Consider the following 19,222-nt stretch of genomic DNA (forward strand, 5'->3'; position numbering starts at 1 on the left):
GGTTACATGACAATAACCTGTAATGGACTGGCCTGCACAGAGTCCTGACTTGAATCCGATAGAAGGCCTTTCGGATGTTTTGGAACGGCGATTTCGTACCAGGCGTCACCGACCGACATCGATACCTCTCCTCAGGGCAGCACTCCTTGAAGAACGGGCAGCCATTCCCCAAGAAACCTTCCAGCACCTGATTGAACGTACACCTGCGAGAGTGGAAGCTGTCATTAAGGCTACGGGTGTGCCAACACCATACTGAATTCCAGCATTACCTATGCAGGGCGCCACGAACTTGTAAGTCATTTTTCGCCAAGTGTCCGGATACTTTTGATCACAGAGTGTAGATCAGATCGCAAGATAATGTCAGTCGATGTGTCTGGCTGCAGTCTGAATTATCTGACGAATCATCTCACGCGTGCATCAGCTTTCAATCGCCAAAAGTTTTAGACTAGTTAGTCCCATAAATAATTTGAAAGATTTTATTTATCTAAATGATGTGGAACGAGACAGTTTACAGGATATTTATACACGATTATTTATAACATTAATGAAACAATCTAGTAGTTTGTAAATCAGAATATGTCTGTGGCATAGAAGTTGTTGTCCAGAGTAAATGATTCTAGGTTAGTTTCAAAACTTGCTTTGCTGTCAGACATTTTATTATGTCACGGGACAAATGAACAAAAAATTTTATTGATTGATATTGAAGACTCTTTTGAGCCACTGACAGGTTTAATAACGGGTAATGAGGATAATTTTTTTTTCCTTCGTGTGTTGTGTGAATGGAAATTTGTATTCTTCCCAGATTGTGATGATTATTTATGACGAATTTCACTACCTTCAGTCTAAGTGGAAATGTGCAAAACATTATAGGAGTCTGACTGGTTTGTCTGCAGGACTAGCAGTTACACGAATTACAAAATTGTTGAACTTAATTATATGAGCAGCTGAGTAATGTGCAGCCTCCAGTTCAAGTTTCCAATAGTCCGTACACGCAAAAATTTGGAGCATTCAGTCCCCTTTGTTGACTTATGTTCATGAGCTACATTAATGGTCGGTATGATTACTCGTTATACAGAAGTGAATGTCTGTATTTTCCCTAGTAACTGTAAAAAGAACGAAATCTCCTCGATGAATGATAAGTTTAACGTTGGTCGAAGGCTATACATTTAATAAGCAGTCATCATATCCAAGCATATGCACACAGTTCAGCAGGTTGTCGATTTGTGTGGTCCTATTCCGGTTACTGACCTTCATCCTGCCTCATTCCGTGACAACGACTTTCGTGAACTGTTACATATTCTGTCTCCAGCTGCCGAGAGGTCTTTAAACTTTGAGGAACCTTGGGCGTTCCTCACGTGGACGTCGGGACACAAACTGAACCCGGCTCGAGGCTACATTCTTCACAGATAGGCGCTGGCGGCTGCAGCCTCTGCCACCCAAACCGGTATTAGCTCCCTCTCTCTCTCTCTCTCTCTCTCTCTCTCTTTCTTTCTCCTCGGTCACTCTTCTCACGGGCCAGTCGGGTGGCCGTCTTGTCCGTAAAAATTGTGGCAGATGTTACTCGCCTCGGCTCTTCGACCTTGCTCGACGTTGACGGAGATAAGATTTAGTCCCAGGAAGTGACTGGTTCACCGTGTGGTGCTTCAGGTTCGAACGGAGCACAAGTGAAGTTCACTGTCAAGGTCGGTCACTCGCGTCGTCTTATAGCGTAGGTAACGGTCTGTATTTTTGCACCGGCATCATACCTGATCCAGACAAAACAGTCTCGCTAAGATCCCATCTACCTGCCAGGTCTGTAATTGGAGGGTCGGCGGGACCCGTCTGCAGACAGACGAAACAAGCGGCAGGGGCCCTGGCTGACGGGTGTCTGCCGGTGTAGTGGGGAGACCGGATTCCTCACCAAGGTGGTGGGGGTGGGGGGGGGGGGGGTGAGGGAGGGGGGAACGCGAGCGCGGGAGGGAGGGAGGGGACAATGAAGGCGAACCGACGCGCGCCAGCCAGTTGACCGCCTCCGGTGGCCACCTCCGTCGAGTTGCATATTATCCGTGTCTGTGTATGTATGTTGTGTGTGTGTACGGGACGGCTTAATTCTTATCCCGACAGTCGCGGGGTCACACAGCTTCGGAGCCCGATTGACAGCGTCGATCTGCCGAAGACAAACGAGTGATACCGACCAGCGCAAACATGTGTAACTGCAAAGTGTTCTGTGAAATACAAACAGAAGTGCGTGTTGATCGTAACCAATGTTGAAGATAGTGTGGTAATTCCACGCATGACTTCCTCCCTTCTATACTTCTAAATCTGGAGTATTCCCACACAAAGTGCACTGTCAAAAATGTGATTGCATACTGCACTCTGTAAAGAGGCTTCTCTGGAACTTCTGCATCAAGGTAAGTTCACCCATTTGAAATATCGTGTATGGCTGACGGCACTCGTCGCGTACCCGATTATCATTTTATTTTGTAAGTTTTGATTCACATGCGAACAGTGTCTTGGCGAAAAGCTAGGACGTTGCATGTTCACCGCTGCAGGCGCAGGTAGTCTACTGTGTGAGCTGTTTTGGTGCTGAATATGTGAGTTGGCAGCTGGTACTTGTTTCGTTGGCCTTGTATGTTGTGCATGTGGTCATGTAGAGCAGAGCAGATTTGAAACGCGGAGTGGAAAACACTGGAGCTGCGGCGCACAGGTGTGACAAACAAAAGTTAAACTGCCGCGCAGGGTTGCCAACACTCGCCGGCGGTATGCCCCACTGCTCGCTGTCAGTCGGATGCGCAGGTGGGAAGCAGCTGGAAAAGGGAGGGAAGCTTAAAGGAAACAGGGCTCCCACTGTGTGGGACCTGCTGACTGCTCAGAAGGGGATACCGGCAAGACAGGTGGTTCCTACACAGAGGAAAGCAGTGAGTCTTTTTGCTTCCAGTATGTTGCAGCGCTCGGTTTCCTTTGTATCAAGATTAAGCGAATCCGCGTCTCCAACAACTTTGAAATTACGCGGCATATTCCGATACTACTCACAGGCCGAAATCGTTCTCGTTTCGAATTCGATAAACGCTGCACAATACATTTATGTCTACAAACAATTTGTAATGTAGAAATTATTTTATGAGAGCAAATGCACAAAGAATAGAAAGGCATCATTTTTACTGGGCTATAAGCAAGATCAAATGAGATTAAATATAAAATATTCTTTCCCCAGAAGAAGCAATACCCTCTGCAGATTAGACATATTAAATTATGCATATTTCTTACTGTACCAGTCTCCTCAAAATTAGTTGCATACACACAAAACAAAGCCTTCAAATAAAACGATAATCGATGCTCCCCTGCACAACAACCGGATTATTTTGTATCGTTAGTCGTGCATTCACAGCATGCTTATTCGACTATTCGATATTTTTCCAGTCAGACATGAGCTGCAGATATTACGAGACGCCAGTGTGCGTTTTGGAAATACGATACTCGCTGTAGATCGTCATAATTGTAGGCAATGTGCAGTGACTGATGTACTTCGGTGCGCGGCGGCAACGTACATAGTGTAGTGTTAACAGCGTCTGTTATTCGCACGTGTCAAATCTCTCATCTCTTCTTGACGCAGGTGACTTCATGAAAGACGTCCTACATGCCTCTCTGTAATACAGGACAAAGTGTGGAAACAACACAAGTGAAAGGGCGTACCCAAAGAGAGGTAGCGTAGGGCAACTGTCACTTCCCCCCACCTCTCTGCCGGCCGAAGTGGCCGAGCGGTTAAAGGCGCTGCAGTCTGGAACCGCAAGACCGCTACGGTCGCAGGTTCGAATCCTGCCTCGGGCATGGATGTTTGTGATGTCCTTAGGTTAGTTAGGTTTAACTAGTTCTAAGTTCTAGGGGACTAATGACCTCAGCAGTTGAGTCCCATAGTGCTCAGAGCCATTTGAACCACCTCTCTCAGGAAAGAAGATTGTGATGATAGCGAACTGTACTCACATTCTGCATCGCCACATTACCACACAAGTGTATGTTTGAGGGAAGTCAGAACATCTAATGGATAGTGGGTAGTATGAAGAGTGCCCAACGCTATTTACATGAAATCTCAAAACTATTCTGTCGTTAGCTGCTACTCTCTTTGCAGCTGAAAATGTCAGATGGCTCCAGGTTTTAAATTATGCCTCCCGTTCATGATACGTTTCTTTTTCCTAGTGCTTAACAGCCAGAGTCAAAAACTACGAAATATGTGAATAAAGGAATTATACTCATTTATCTGGATGCTACATACCTAATTGCAAAATAATATGTACAAGTCTCATACGAAGTACACTATGTCTGCGACGTGCATTATGTTAGAAGACACCGATTGCAAGGTGATATAGCAGTAGTATGTTTGGTGGTTAATAACGACAAGTTTTCATTGTGTTAGAAATTGTACTTTGTTTTCTCTACCCACAAACATATCAATCTTGAGCGAAACTACTATTAGTCGATTTCTTGCTCCACCCACCCACCTTTTCTCTCAGATCCCGTGCACGTTTTTGCATAATATTGATCGAGTGGCAATCGAAAATATTTGTCAACCAATTATAAATATAATTATTGCAGGATATAATTTTCTTTGTAAATGGTTAATCACCTGGAGACTTCACACAGTAGTTTATTTTGAGTAAAATAATATTTAGTGTGCAAAACATCTTGATACATGGAACGTACTATGAAGAGGAGTTACCAGGGAAGTAGACAGACTCTGTAATACATTAAGAATGTCACTGACAATATCTAATCACTCGTTATTCAGCAGTATTTACATTTTAACAGGCGTTTCGAGGTATTGCATACAGCCAGCACAACATACAGCTAGATACGGTATACAGTGATATGAAGGGCTTATGTCAATTGTGGTAAAAGTCCACTTTTGTTCATTCTGAGATACAGAGGCCTAAAGTTAAATGAGCGCTGAAAAATCTGCAGTTGAGATATCAGAAATATTCAAGCATATAGCTTCTTGCTAGAGATGAACCTTTCTTTCTGTTTGTTTGGACCATTAATGTCAGAAGCATTATAGACAGAAAAGTGGAGGTAATGGACTTGTACCACTATTGAAATAAGCCCTTCACATGTTTTACGTGATTCACGTTTGAAATCACCACATTATACAATGGGGTGCCCTGTTTGACACACATAGAACGTCCGTCATTTACAGTTTTTAAGTCAAATGATAGTTTGAAGGAGTAACGTTAACCCTTTGTTGCCTGACGGTACTTAAAAGTACCAGTAAGTTTTGACTCTAATTATTTTCTCGTGGTGCAGTTTCGTGATCTGAGAGCCTGTCGGTACGTAACAGTAACTCTGCTCTACTGTTGCATAGATGTTATTGTGCAATACATAGACCTCTCTGGCGGTCAGAACTGTTTTTCGCGCGCTGCTGTGAAAACAGAAGATTGTATGTGCTTGTTTCCATGGTGTTGCCTGAATTTATGCGCAATTTATTGAAACTTCCGTTGAGTTTTCCATTGTACGTACTTACCTTCTTTGTTTTTTTATAATAGTTTGAAGCATTACGTTACAAGTGAATGAGATAAAGTGGAAAATATAAAGCGGACTTATTAGTACCGTCAGGTTGTGCGAACACTTTATTGTAGCAACAATGCGTTACCTCTCACTAGTTGTTCTGTCCACTTTTTCTCACACAGAAATCGGTAAATACATTTGCCTGTGGAACAATTAGAACAAACAGGAAAGGTTTGCCAGGGAATTTACCTAAAGAAAAATGTCTAAATCAAATCACAGAGAGTCATCTTTAGGCCTAACAGTATTTCAGTGGAAGGAAAATAAAGTAGTATATTTTGCGTCAAACTTCCATGGCATTGAACAGAGCGTAGTGACAAGAAAACAGAAAGATGGAACTAGTTGGACTATACCATGTCCAGTTATTGTATGTGATTACAATGAAAACATGGGTGGTGTGGATCATGCAGACAGATTACATTCAACTTATGGTCTTGACAAGCGATCAAAGAAATGGTGGCACCGTCTCTTCTGGGGAGCAATAGAAATTGCTTTTGTCAATCCTTACGTCATTTTCAGTTATCTACATGTGGCACTGCCACTGCTGGAATTCAGGTGTGCTGTGGCACTAGGGCTAATGAATGAACAGCAAGTGCCAAATCTCAAAAAGAGGAACTCTGGTAAAGATGAAATAACCCTCCCAAAGAGAAGGAAGGATAACTTTTCTGTTCCGAAAGATGTACGTCTTGGCAACCGAGGAAACCATTTTGTAGTGTTCAGTTGTAAAAGAGGACGATGCGAAATGTGTGCGAAAAATAAAATTCAGTCGAGACCACATTCACAATGTAGTACATGTAAAGTGTATTTGTGCTGCAATGAGAAAAAGAACTGTTTCCTACAATTTCATGAGGTATCGCTAACACTAAATATGTGATATGTATATACTGTCAAAAATGTATAGCTAAGTTACTATGTATTGTGAAGTTGCTCTAGAATAAATGTATGCGAAATTTTAAAAAAAATTCAGAAATATCATATTTCGGTTAATTAATTTTCTAATGTAAAAATATTTAATATTTATGTGGAATAAGGTACAAGTGATAAAAATTGGAGCATTTTTCTGCGCATGTTGTGATTCTGTACATGGAGTCTGACGGTAGTTCTAAGTACCAGGAGAGAAAAAGTTGTGAAAAATAAAATAAAATTTTACAAAAAATCCCACCGTCATTTGAGGCCACAATAGCATAAATTCTGCAAAGAAAATGTTAAAAAGTAAATTTTTTCTTATGTCAGGAAACGAAGGGCTAAACAAGAAGTAGCTCCATCAATGTTGACGTTAGCATCACCGGTTTGTTCTATTAAAACAGTCAGAGAAGTGTTCACCACACTACCTCATTTTTTAACACAGTATCCATGCTAAAGTTAATGGCGTGGAAATCTGTCTTGTGTCTGTGGTATATGTCGGGTGTTGAAATAAGCAGCTGACGTTTGCCGATGACGTAGTCACATGTGTTGGTGTTATCTGATCGTTTGGCTCTCATATAGAGGTCGTGATTACTCTCATGTCCCTTGACTCAGATTCGCAAACAGCACTCGCTCGCTTCCCTAGTAATATTTGCCTCCGTTTATTAATGTTAAATACCTGTAATCCTTTTTAAGAATTTGCACACTATTGGGTATTTTTCTGGTCAAAAATAGGGATGAAGTAAATTGACCCTTTTGAAATAAGTCACGCTCACCGCGGGCAGCCACTTTACGTGATTCAGTTCCGTGTTATCTTTTACGAACTTCTATTTTGTATAAACTAACCAGATAGCCTAATTTTGAGTGTATAGTAATTAATGGTTATACGGTCCTTATTGTTTACAGTATGTATAAATGTACCAGTGGTTAAAGTCAGAAGCTTAGTGAGGCTTTTCGTAGATGATCTGTTGTCGATAGGAAGACTGGCGAACCTGAAGAATACCTGTGCAGGATCGAACATCGGAACAGGAAGTTGACCCCGAATGTGAATAAACATAACGTATTATAAATAAATAGACAAAGAGATCCATTACTGTAACATTATGCTATTGGCAATAATTCACTCTCAACGGTAGCTAATGTAAAATATTTGTGAGTTACCTCCTCAAGTGGCCTAAAGAGTAATTACTGAAAAAGCAGCTGCTAGGTTAAGATTTTTCGGGAAACGTAATTCATCGACGAAAGAAATGGCTCACAGATACCCGTTCGACCTACTCCTGAGTACTGCTTAGCTGTGTGACCAGGCCGGACTAATACACTACTGACCATTAAAATTGCTACATCAAGAAGAAATACAGATGATAAACGGGTATTCATTGGACAAATATATTATACTACAACTAACATGTGATTACATTTTCATCCTGAGAAATCAGTACCCAGAACAACAACCTCTGGCCGTAATGACGGCCTTGATACGCCGGGGCATTGAGTCAAACAGAGCTTGGATGGAGTGTACAGGTACAGCTGCCCATGCAGCTTCAACACGATACCACACTTCATCAAGAGTAGTGACTGGCGTATTGTAATGAGGCAGTTGCTAGGCCACCATTGACCAGAAGTTTTCAGTTGGTGAGAGATCTGGAGAATGTGCTGGCCAGGGCAGCAGTCGAACATTTTCTATATCCAGAAAGGCCCGTACAGGACCAGCAACATGCGATCGTGCGTTATCCCGCTGAAATGTAGGGATTCGCAGGGATCGAATGAAGGGTAGAGCCATTCGTGCACCCAGGTTCGTCGATGAGTACACCATCGCAGGCGCTCCTGTCTGTGATGCAGCGTCAAGGGTAACGCAGCCATGGTCTCAGAGCTGATAGTGAATGCTGCTGCAAACGTCGTCGAACTGTTCGTGCAGATGGTTGTTGTCTTGCAAACGTCCCCATCTGTTGACTCAAGGATCGAGACGTGGCTGCACGATCCGTTACAGCCATGCGGATAAGATACACGAGGCATCACAACAACGTGTCACCAGGCAACGCCGGTCAGCTGCTGTTTGTGTACGAGAAATCGGTTGGAAACGTTCCTCATGTCAGCACGTTGTAGGTGTCTCAACCGGCGCCAAACTTATGTGAATGCTCTGAAAAGCTAATCATTTGCATATCACAACATCTTCTTCCTGTCGGTTAAATTTCGCGTCTGTAGCACGTCATCTTCGTGGTGTAGCTATTTTAATGGCCAGTGGTGTAGAAAAGATAGAGAACGTCCAACGAAAAGCGGCACATATCGTCACGAGGTCTTGTGGTCGACACGAGAGCATTACGAAGAAGCTCCGTAATTCCGGTGGCGAACGTTACATGAGTCATTTTGTGGGTCACGGAGAATTGTACTACTCAAATTCCGAGAGAAAATCAAAAACTTAGGTAGGCTTACGGACAGTCGTCCTTCCATGAATCTTTCGCGAGTGACACAGTAAAGGGAGGGAATGAAAGTGGTACCGAATGATCTTCCGCTAGGTGGCTTGGCAGAGGATAGCTGCACATATAGATAACATCAGTACCCCGTCCTCACTCGAACTGTGACGTGGTTTAATGTTTTCAGAGTCTGATCTTAAACTAAGGTTTAAAATCACGTTGGATGTATACTACCTACACGTTTAGCAAAATAAAATGTAAAATCAAAAACACCTTCATCTGTCTATATTTCGAATGTTTCGGCGTTTCACTACGCCATCTTCAGGCCCCCTGTCCAACGTTTAGGAAGAATTCAGCGTCATGTGCAATCGAAATAAGGGTCAGTCTTCAATAGCTGGTGTCCGTAGACCTCTCTTTCAACAACATGATCCCTTCGTTCATCAACTGAGATTGGATTCTTCCTACACGTCAGTCTGTGGGAGAGAAGACAGTGAAGTGGAACGCGGAAACAAGTCGCAAAAATAAATTACATTCGAAATTTTACACTGAACAGCCGAAGTCTCTCAATCATTCCGTACAAAGATGGATTTACAGAGTGTAAGTATTTACCTTTCTGCTGCTGAAATGTCTTCTGTTCCGTCACACCCTTCATGTATAAATCGTTTTTAATTGTACGAGGAATACTTACAAACTGAGCATCCCAGTGCTTCTCTTGCGAGGTAGTTCACAGTTAGACTATGACAGCGTGACCATCTAATCATAGAAGGTGCAAATGTATATCGTGTTCTTTGTGACTTCGAAATCTGAAAATATTTCCAGCACGTGGTGCTCCATCACCCAAGCCCATACTGTTGTTGTTGTTGTTGTTGTTGTTGTTGTGGTCTTCAGTCCAGACACTGGTTTGATGCAGCCCTCCAAGCTACTCTGTCCTGTGTAAGCCTCTTCATCTCCGAATAACTACTGCAACCTACATCCTTCTGAATCTGCTTAGTATTCATCTCTTGGTCTCCCTCTACGATTTTTACCCTCCACGCTGCCCTCCAATACTAAATTGGTGATCCCTTGATGCCTCAGAATATGTCCTACCAACCTATTCCTTCTTCTAGTCAAGTTGTACCACAAATTCCTCTTCTCCCCAATTCTATTCCGTACCGTACCTCCTCATTACCTACGTGATCGACCCATCTACATCTTCAGCATTCTTCTGTAGCACCACATTTCGAAAGCTTCTATTCTCTTTTTGTCTAAACTAGTTATCGTCCACGTTTCTCTTCCATACATGGCTACAATCTATACAAATACTTTCAGAAAAGGTTTCCTGATACTAAAATCTGTACTCGATGTTAACAAATTTCTCTTGTTCAAAAACGCTTTCCTTGCCGTACTAGGTTTTGTAATTTCTGCACAGCGATACTTCCTCTCCGACTGTCAACAGCTTGGTGCACTGTCTTGGCTGGGACGCAATAAGCGTACCAGAAAACGTCATGTTCTTCTCCTTTTCTGTATTTACGCTTGAAGTAAACAAACAGGAATTCCGCTACTGTCTAGAAATCGATTGATACTTTATTAGTTCCTGAACATGCTGCTTAACATCTAACATGACATGCTCAATACGATATTGCAGTGCCTGGTTTGTTCAGAGATACGACGCCAAGTTCCGTTAAACATGCATGCATGTCCGAAGGAACAGGCACTGCGACAACTACAGCCATTATGAAATACATGATATGTATTCGCAGTTACGAATATGGACAACCATCACCTGTATAATGGAATGACGACAATGAAAATTTGTTTTTCTTGATGCAATAATTTACCAGCACCGTATGTATTGTAGACATTTATTTTATAAACTTCTTATGTGCAACCAGTTTCGGCATTACATTGATGCCATCTTCAGGCCCCACACGGCATAGTCGTAAAATCGCTATACACGGAAGGAGCCATATAACTGGATCCGTGAATCAAATCGTTGTGCAACAGCTCTTGGTGGGCAGGCGACACGGATCCAGTTATATGGCTCCTTTCGTGTATAGCGATTTTACGACTATGACTTGTGGGGCCTGAAGATGGCATCAATGTAATGCCGAAACTGGTAGCACACAAGAAGTTTATAAAATAAATTTCTACAATACATAGGGCTGTTGGTAAATTATTCCATCAAGAAATACATGCCACCCGTTGTCCCACGGTCCATAATAGATCAACGAAGATGAAAATTTGTCCTGGACCGGGACTCAGAACTGGATTTCTCGCCACTTATCGGGAGCGGGCGCCTACCAGTCGGCTATTCGAGCACACTCATGGCCAGATCCGAACTTCCATATGTCAACAACGAATACAGCATAATGGAATGACAACAATCAAAACTGGCAGGCCGCGAGTAACCTACTGGTAAGGCCCCTGCCCGCGATAAGCGTGGGATCCGGATTCGACGTCCGGTCTGGCACAAATTTTGGTTGTCGTCATTCCACCATACACCTGATAATTGTCCACATTCGCAATTGCGAACACTTCATGTAGCTGACGAATAAAGATGCAAGTCTACCGTCATACGGTAACGGTGGTCTGCAAAAGGAAATCTGTATAAGAAATAGAATCTGATTCCATTGCAAAAGTAAAGTGATATGATATTTTTTAGTGAGAGACCATGCCCACCACTGGTAATTCAGCCGCCTATTTCTCGCGATGCGAACAATGACACTTCCTTTTGTGAAATGTGACTGCTGTATCATAAGTTTGTCTGTCCTTCGTAAGGTACTGTAACGAGTGTGTGCTTAGTTTGATATCACCTATATGTTGTTAGAGAGAGAAGAAAGAGGATGAAAGCTAGTGCGAGCACCACTCCTCTCGGATAGCACCGGGGGTAGGCGTGTTTAACGTCCCCAGCTGGCGCGTGAGTCACCATTAACAGCGTCACACTATGTCACTCCGTGTGACACTACGGAGAAACCGAGTATTTGAACAAGGTCATTTGCACAAAGGTTCCCAGGAAATGCAAGCTAGCACATTCTGACCCCTTTCCGACTAAATACTGTCAATGAAAATTCTTTAATTATGAAATAGAGTGTAAGGTTGCTCAAAATCATTCACTGTTTTTTGTGAATTTCTTTATTGTTTGTTATAATGACGCGCTTCGGGATTATCCCATCCTCTAATGATACGAAAAATAAACAAAACTTTTTAAATATTGTAGATATTACAAGAGTCTTATGATGGGCATTACAACAAAACAATAGTCCGTAGAGTACATAGGTACAACTGACTTTAACGAACCAGTCGCGTGTCCGCAGTTTAAGCTTAAGCTTCATCAATTAGGAACTTAATGTAGACAAGAAACCCGACAGGCATAAGGTTCGAGCTGTAGTGTCAAGCCGAACTGTCTGCGCTGCGGAAGACATGGCACCCGCTGGATGGCGTTGGAGCACCGACAAGTGTTCCGTGCGCCACGACCGTGCGTGGCTTACGTGGAAGGCACTAGTCAAGTCAACAACTTAGCTTTTACATACGTAAAATCCTGAAATTACGCAATGCTCCATAACCTGGATTCGAAGTGGCTACCTCCTAGTCGAGCAACGTCGTACAACGGTGTGTTTGCGAGCTCGGCTACGGAAACTGCTATTTATTCCGTTGTATAACAGTGTAAGTCATCCGTTATATTCAACTCCAAATTTCCGAAATTCTTCAGATACTTATTTACATCACAGGGAATGCATCGTCCATGGGGCAGGGTACTTATTACTATTAGCAGTTTGGCCCGATTCTTTGAGAAACTGTACAGAATGACGGGGAATGACGATATTCTGTGGCCTTCTGTAGAGTCCCGTTTCGGTCATTGCTCGAAATGTACCGTGGACACTGTGTAATTGTTTCAAGTCCTTCGTAAAATACTGGTGCTAAAATGAACCGTCTTGTGGGACTAAGAATTTTGTTCAGCAGCTTATTTTAAATTAACATGTTGTTGCAGTTTCCTGCCGTATTTGTATTTCTGTTCTAATGTTGTACTCATGGCTAGGGGTGGTGGAGTGATAAGCACAACGGGCTCGCATTCGGAATGACCACGGTTCAAATCCGTCTTTCGCTATCTAGATCTTGTTTTCCGTGATTTCGCCTAGCCGGCCGTTGTGGCCGAGCGGTTCTAGGCGCTTCAGTCTGAAATCGCGCGACCGCTACGGTCGCAACTTCAAATCCTGCCTCGGACATGGGTGTGTGTGGTGTCCTTAGGTTAGTTAGGTTTAAGTAGTTCTAAGTCCTAGGGGACTGATGACCTCAGATGTTATGTCCCATAGTCCTCAGAGCCATTTGAACCATTTCAACATTTGATTACGCCCCTCTCTCCAGGTAAATGCTGGGGTGGTTCCTTTGAAAGGGCGCGGTCGATTACCTTCGCCGTCCTTAGGCCGTATTACACTATTAAATTTTCTTTGACGAAATTTCTTTGTCACATAAAATTTGATAGCGAAATAAGAAATTTGTCAAAGTTAAGCTTTGGACAAAGTTTCTTTGACCAAATCAAGCGCCTCGCCTTAGATTTGATCAAAAAAAGCGTTCGTCTTTAGTTTAATGCATGGAGAAATATAAACGCTTGAAGCGTTAGCATTGCCGATGCTGCCTGACATTCAATGTTTATCGCCTTGGCTTTGAAATTTACATGGTGCTTCTCTTCTCCGACGAAACTGATAGAAATGTACGAGGCAGATGAAGCACTGTGTAACTCGCGATGATACAAAAATAGAATAAGAAGAAGCGAGAGCTACAAAAAAAAAAGTAGAGGCGATTAGCCATAACGTACTGCCAGGATGTACCCCAGAGGATATAAAGGAGAAATTCTACAGCTTTCACAGAAATACACTCCTGGAAATTGAAATAAGAACACCGTGAATTCATTGTCCCAGGAAGGGGAAACTTTATTGACACATTCCTGGGGTCAGATACATCACATGATCACACTGACAGAACCACAGGCACATAGACACAGGCAACAGAGCATGCACAATGTCGGCACTAGTACAGTGTATATCCACCTTTCGCAGCAATGCAGGCTGCTATTCTCCCATGGAGACGATCGTAGAGATGCTGGATGTAGTCCTGTGGAAAGGCTTGCCATGCCATTTCCACCTGGCGCCTCAGTTGGACCAGCGTTCGTGCTGGACGTGCAGACCGCGTGAGACGACGCTTCATCCAGTCCCAAACATGCTCAATGGGGGACAGATCCGGAGATCTTGCTGGCCAGGGTAGTTGACTTACACCTTCTAGAGCACGTTGGGTGGCACGGGATACATGCGGACGTGCATTGTCCTGTTGGAACAGCAAGTTCCCTTGCCGGTCTAGGAATGGTAGAACGATGGGTTCGATGACGGTTTGGATGTACCGTGCACTATTCAGTGTCCCCTCGACGATCACCAGTGGTGTACGGCCAGTGTAGGAGATCGCTCCCGACACCATGATGCCGGGTGTTGGCCCTGTGTGCCTCGGTCGTATGCAGTCCTGATTGTGGCGCTCACCTGCACGGCGCCAAACACGCATACGACCATCATTGGCACCAAGGCAGAAGCGACTCTCATCGCTGAAGACGACACGTCTCCATTCGTCCCTCCATTCACGCCTGTCGCGACACCACTGCACGATGTTGGGGCGTGAGCGGAAGACGGCCTAACGGTGTGCGGGACCGTAGCCCAGCTTCATGGAGACGGTTGCGAATGGTCCTCGCCGATACCCCAGGAGCAACAGCGTCCCTAATTTGCTGGGAAGTGGCGGTGCGGTCCCCTACGGCATTGCGTAGGATCCTACGGTCTTGGCGTGCATCCGTGCGTCGCTGCGGTCCGGTCCCAGGTCGACGGGCACGTGCACCTTCCGCCGACCACTGGCGGCAACATCGATGTACTGTGGAGACCTCACGCCCCACGTGTTGAGCAATTCGGCGGTACCTCCACCCGGCCTCCCGCATGCCCACTATACGCCCTCGCTCAAAGTCCGTCAACTGCACATACGGTTCACGTCCACGCTGTCGTGGCATGCTACCAGTGTTAAAGACTGCGATGGAGCTCCGTATGGCACGGCAAACTGGCTGACACTGACGGCGGCGGTGCACAAATGCTGCGCAGCTAGCGCCATTCGACGGCCAACACCGCGGTTCCTGGTGTGTCCGCTGTGCCTTGCGTGTGATCATTGCTTGTACAGCCCTCTCGCAGTGTCCGGAGCAAGTATGGTGGGTCTGACACACCGGTGTCAATGTGTTCTTTTTTCCATTTCCAGGAGTGTAAAAGTATTTCTTAATGACTGCAGTATGTGGTAAACAGTTATTTGCTTCACATATTCTTCCTTCAGTGCTTTGTAAATATCTTCACACGTTTCTGGTATTATTATTTTCATTAATGTACCCTGCTGTATTCCAGTGGTATACTGTAAACTAGAGTAGCTTTCTCCTCTTGCAAGAAATCGCAGCGTCTCGTTAAATCTGTCTTTTGCTGATTTAGCATTTCTGAGGCGACCGTTATGCTTCGTAATAAGAAGAGCCACTTTCTAGAACACATATTGAAATGTAATCTCGTCCATTCGCAAGTAACTTTTCATACGATTTTTCGTCCACCACTTGCAGCTACCGTAACATATTTTGTGGCAGCTACCGTAACATATTTTGTGGGATGCTTGTATCATCTCACCGTGAAACCCAGAGCTGCACGCAAATATGTCTCCTTTTTCTTTTCCTTTGCTCCTCTTCCAAATGTAAATGTGGTGCAACTCTGCTACATGAAACTTCAGAGCACAGTAATAAGTTTCCGGCGGCCACTCCGAAGAAACCGTGACGTCAAAGATCTTTATCAAAGGAAATTTGATGACAGTATAATATCCCTATTTGTGCCACGTCAAATATCTTTGTGAAAGAAACTATGATGAATAGGTGGTGGTGGTGGTTAGTGTTTAACGTCCCGTCGACAACGAGGTCATTAGAGACGGAGCGCAAGCTCGGGTGAGGGAAGGATTGGGAAGGAAATCGGCCGTGCCCTTTTAAAGGAACCATCCCGGCATTTGCCTGAAACGATTTAGGGAAATCACGGAAAACCTAAATCAGGATGGCCGGAGACGGGATTGAACCGTCGTCCTCCCGAATGCGAGTCCAGTGTGCTAACCACTGCGCCACCTCGCTCGGTACTATGATGAATATTTGATGACATTTCTTTGTCTAAGAAAATCTGATAGTGTAATTCCAGCCTTAACAAAACAGTCCGATATTCTGCTCTGTCTCTAATTACCTCGTCATCGACGGTGTGCTAAACGGTAATCTTCCTTCCATCGTTATTAATATTGTACTAGTTGCTACACTTTAGACAGCAATTTAATTTCCAAAAATACATTTTTTTTCTATATTTTGCACCACGGCTGAATATTTCTTGAATTAATCTGCTTCTTTAACTATAGAAAAATGTGCTGTTATTTTCACGAGAGAGGACCGCACGTTTTCGCCGGTTCGGGCAAGTTGCTTCCAACGAACTCTGTGAAATATGAAGTTAATTACAGTGGAGAGCCTCACACAGCCACCATCTGCATCTTCCACATGAGCGCAACGAGTGTGTGTTGTGAGTGCTTCCTGTACTTTCTGAGCAACACGACCTCTCAGGCGCTTGTTACATTCAGGCTGCGTAAGGACGCTAAATTAGCGGCATTATTTTTCCATCTCCACTGTCAAATGGCAACAGCGATTCAGGCCATTATACATGTGTTCCCAAAGTTAATTAAATCCCTAAACAAGAAGGCTATTTGTTACCCAACTAATGGCGCCATCTGTAAAGCACGTTTTAATGCGGCGCATTAATTCAGATTCTCTCTCTCTCTCAACCCTCTCCTGTTTATGAATTTACCAGGTAAAAAACACAAAACAGAAAAGCGAGTAATTAAAAATACTTTCAGGTGCATTCGACTAACGTTGGGCGGCTTGGCTGCCTCATCTATCACCTGAAATATTAACACATCACTAATGCTAATTATTTTGAGACAGTATTTATGCATTCTGTTCGAAAGATTACTGATCTTGAACGTGGTTTCTCCCCCCCCCCCCCCCCCACATCTCTCACCCCTCAAGAAAAGGTGACGAAGCGGAATTAAGGATTGAAAAGTATGTCCTGCAAATCAGTGCAAAATACTTTGCGTAGAACACTGATGTTTCCTTTCACTTTGTTCAGAAATGGGTCGTGGGGGAATGATTGCTAGAATTCAGTGATTGGTTGTATTCCTTTACGAAAGTCTAGGGTCAGCTCTGCCTTCACAACGGAAAATGTGTAGCTAGTTATGAAAATCCGTTGTTGGACTATATCAAGCAGATGTTCGCCATATGCCTGATATATTCATTAGTGTTCTACATTTCAGTTTTGACAGCATAAAATTTTGCTCTTTGGCTGCCTTGCTTAGGATAAGGGGAGTTATATAACAGAAAATTGCGGGTAAACTTTTTCAACTGTACACTTGTGGAGTCATATGATATACAGAGTGAACCATAACTCCACCGACATAATTTCGGACGTCGTTCAGAGCTATTTTCCTTGTATTTTAGTACAAGGGACTGAGATCTCCATTGGCTCGTTTCAGACTACTTGCATTTCGTTTGATGTCTGAACCCCATTCATCTTCGTTTCTCTATGTCACAGAAAATAACCCCAGAAAAGTGTAAATGCCTACAATGTACACTGTGTGTCTTGTTTCTTTCCGAACTTGCTCTTAACTATAATACCCACTCTACTCATCCCTCTCTACCGCGCTTTCAGTACTCAGCAGTTATATTTAGGCTTTGTTTTTCCGGCGTTGATGGTTGTACGTTAAGACCGAAACACAGAGACATGGATGTGTGTGCTAACAGGAGGTTGCGAGCTATGCACCTCGTGTACTGGTTCTCCGAATGCAGTGAAATAGCAGACGCCAACGCTGTGGTGAGCCGTTTCCGCAGCGAAGGTCCACGTCACAGTACTTTCAGATCTGCGTGAGGCTTATTGCATTACTCTGTGATATGTGTCGTGCATTTTAGTGATTGCGAATTACAGGCTTTTCACTGTTGGAAACAAAGGTGACTGGAGGTAACAAACCGAAAAAATCATAATTACATTATTACTCTGTATCGAGCCACCAAAGATCCGTCCCTTATACCAATATACTCCGGAAGTATCCCCAAACAACGTCCGAAATTTTGTCGGCGGATTTCTGGTTCACCCTGTAGATGTTTTGAGTGAAAAGCATATTCCGTAACGGTGCTACATCACAGCTCGTAATTTTTATAGAGAGTCAATTCTATGTAACAACATGAGCTGGCAATAGACAAACCCATAAGTAGTACTACTTTCAGTCTATCTGATAATCAGTCAACACAAAATTCGATATTTAAGCTTATATCGAATTAATACTGCTGTGGCGCCAGTAACAAAATGAATGTATAAGAAGCCACCATGAACCAAAAGGGTAAAATACGTTTAGAAGCCATACAATCTTATTGAAATACAAAACGAGATTCAAACAGGTGATATTGGGTCTTAACCGATTATACTGAGAGTGTAAATCAATTGTTGGAAGTGCATATTTATTGTTTTATGGACATACACAGAGAACACTGCTGAGATGCCCTGCTAAACCCGCAGGATAGGACAGGTAGCTTAAATTGTGGAAAGGGGCCAAAATAAGCGGCTGTCAGTTACACTCGAACGTACAACTTTATTTATTTGACCAAACATTACAACAGCCAGGAAAATTAAAAAAAAGAAACACAGCATTAATTTTTGGAACTTAATAACCGGCTGAATACGGCGTACAATCTCATGCCTTAAGGGCAAGACCACTTTAATTTAAAATCGGCTAAAAGCCAATAACTTAAAACTCAAATCAAAATCAGAAATTTAAATGGCAGAAGGTCTTATCTTAAATCAGTTCTTTCATTTAGGATGAATGCCCAAACGATTTCACACCTTAAGAGCAAAACAACTTTAATTTTTTTTTTAAATCGGCTGAAGGCCCATCTCTTAAGACTCAAACCAAAATAAATTCTTCGAAGGCCAAAATGCCTTACCTTAAAACAGTTCTTTAATTAGGCTGAAGGCCCAAACAATCCGACACCTTAAGAGCAAAATAACTTTGATTCAAAATCGGCTGAAGGCCCATCGCTCAAAACTCAACAAAATTAAATTTTTAAAAAGGCCAACCCCCTTACTTAAAAGGGTTCTTCAAATTAGGCTGAAGGCTCAAACAATCTTACGCCTTAAGGGCAAAACAACCTTAATTTGAAAATCGGCTAGGTGAGTCATGGACCTCGTAGCAATCAGAACAGCACCACACACTCCTACCGCGCGTAGACGCCGCCAGCATCCCCCGGCCAAACTGCGCACCGCGGAAATTTCCTC

At 43.4% G+C, this 19,222-nt stretch overlaps 1 protein-coding gene across 2 annotated transcripts in view; it reads left to right on the forward strand.

The window, feature by feature from the left end:
• The first annotated feature begins 2,012 nt into the window (after positions 1–2,012).
• The window catches only part of LOC126458600 (ankyrin repeat and fibronectin type-III domain-containing protein 1), a 688,593-nt gene continuing 671,383 nt past the window's right edge, over positions 2,013–19,222 (forward strand). For both annotated transcript variants that reach the window (XM_050095753.1, XM_050095754.1), the window contains exon 1: positions 2,013–2,390. The gene's annotated coding sequence lies outside the window, so the exon portion shown is untranslated. The remainder of the gene's footprint in view (positions 2,391–19,222) is intronic.

The sequence above is a fragment of the Schistocerca serialis genome, chromosome 2, assembly GCF_023864345.2.
Source record: "Schistocerca serialis cubense isolate TAMUIC-IGC-003099 chromosome 2, iqSchSeri2.2, whole genome shotgun sequence".
In the NCBI taxonomy this organism is placed as follows: domain Eukaryota; kingdom Metazoa; phylum Arthropoda; class Insecta; order Orthoptera; family Acrididae; genus Schistocerca; species Schistocerca serialis.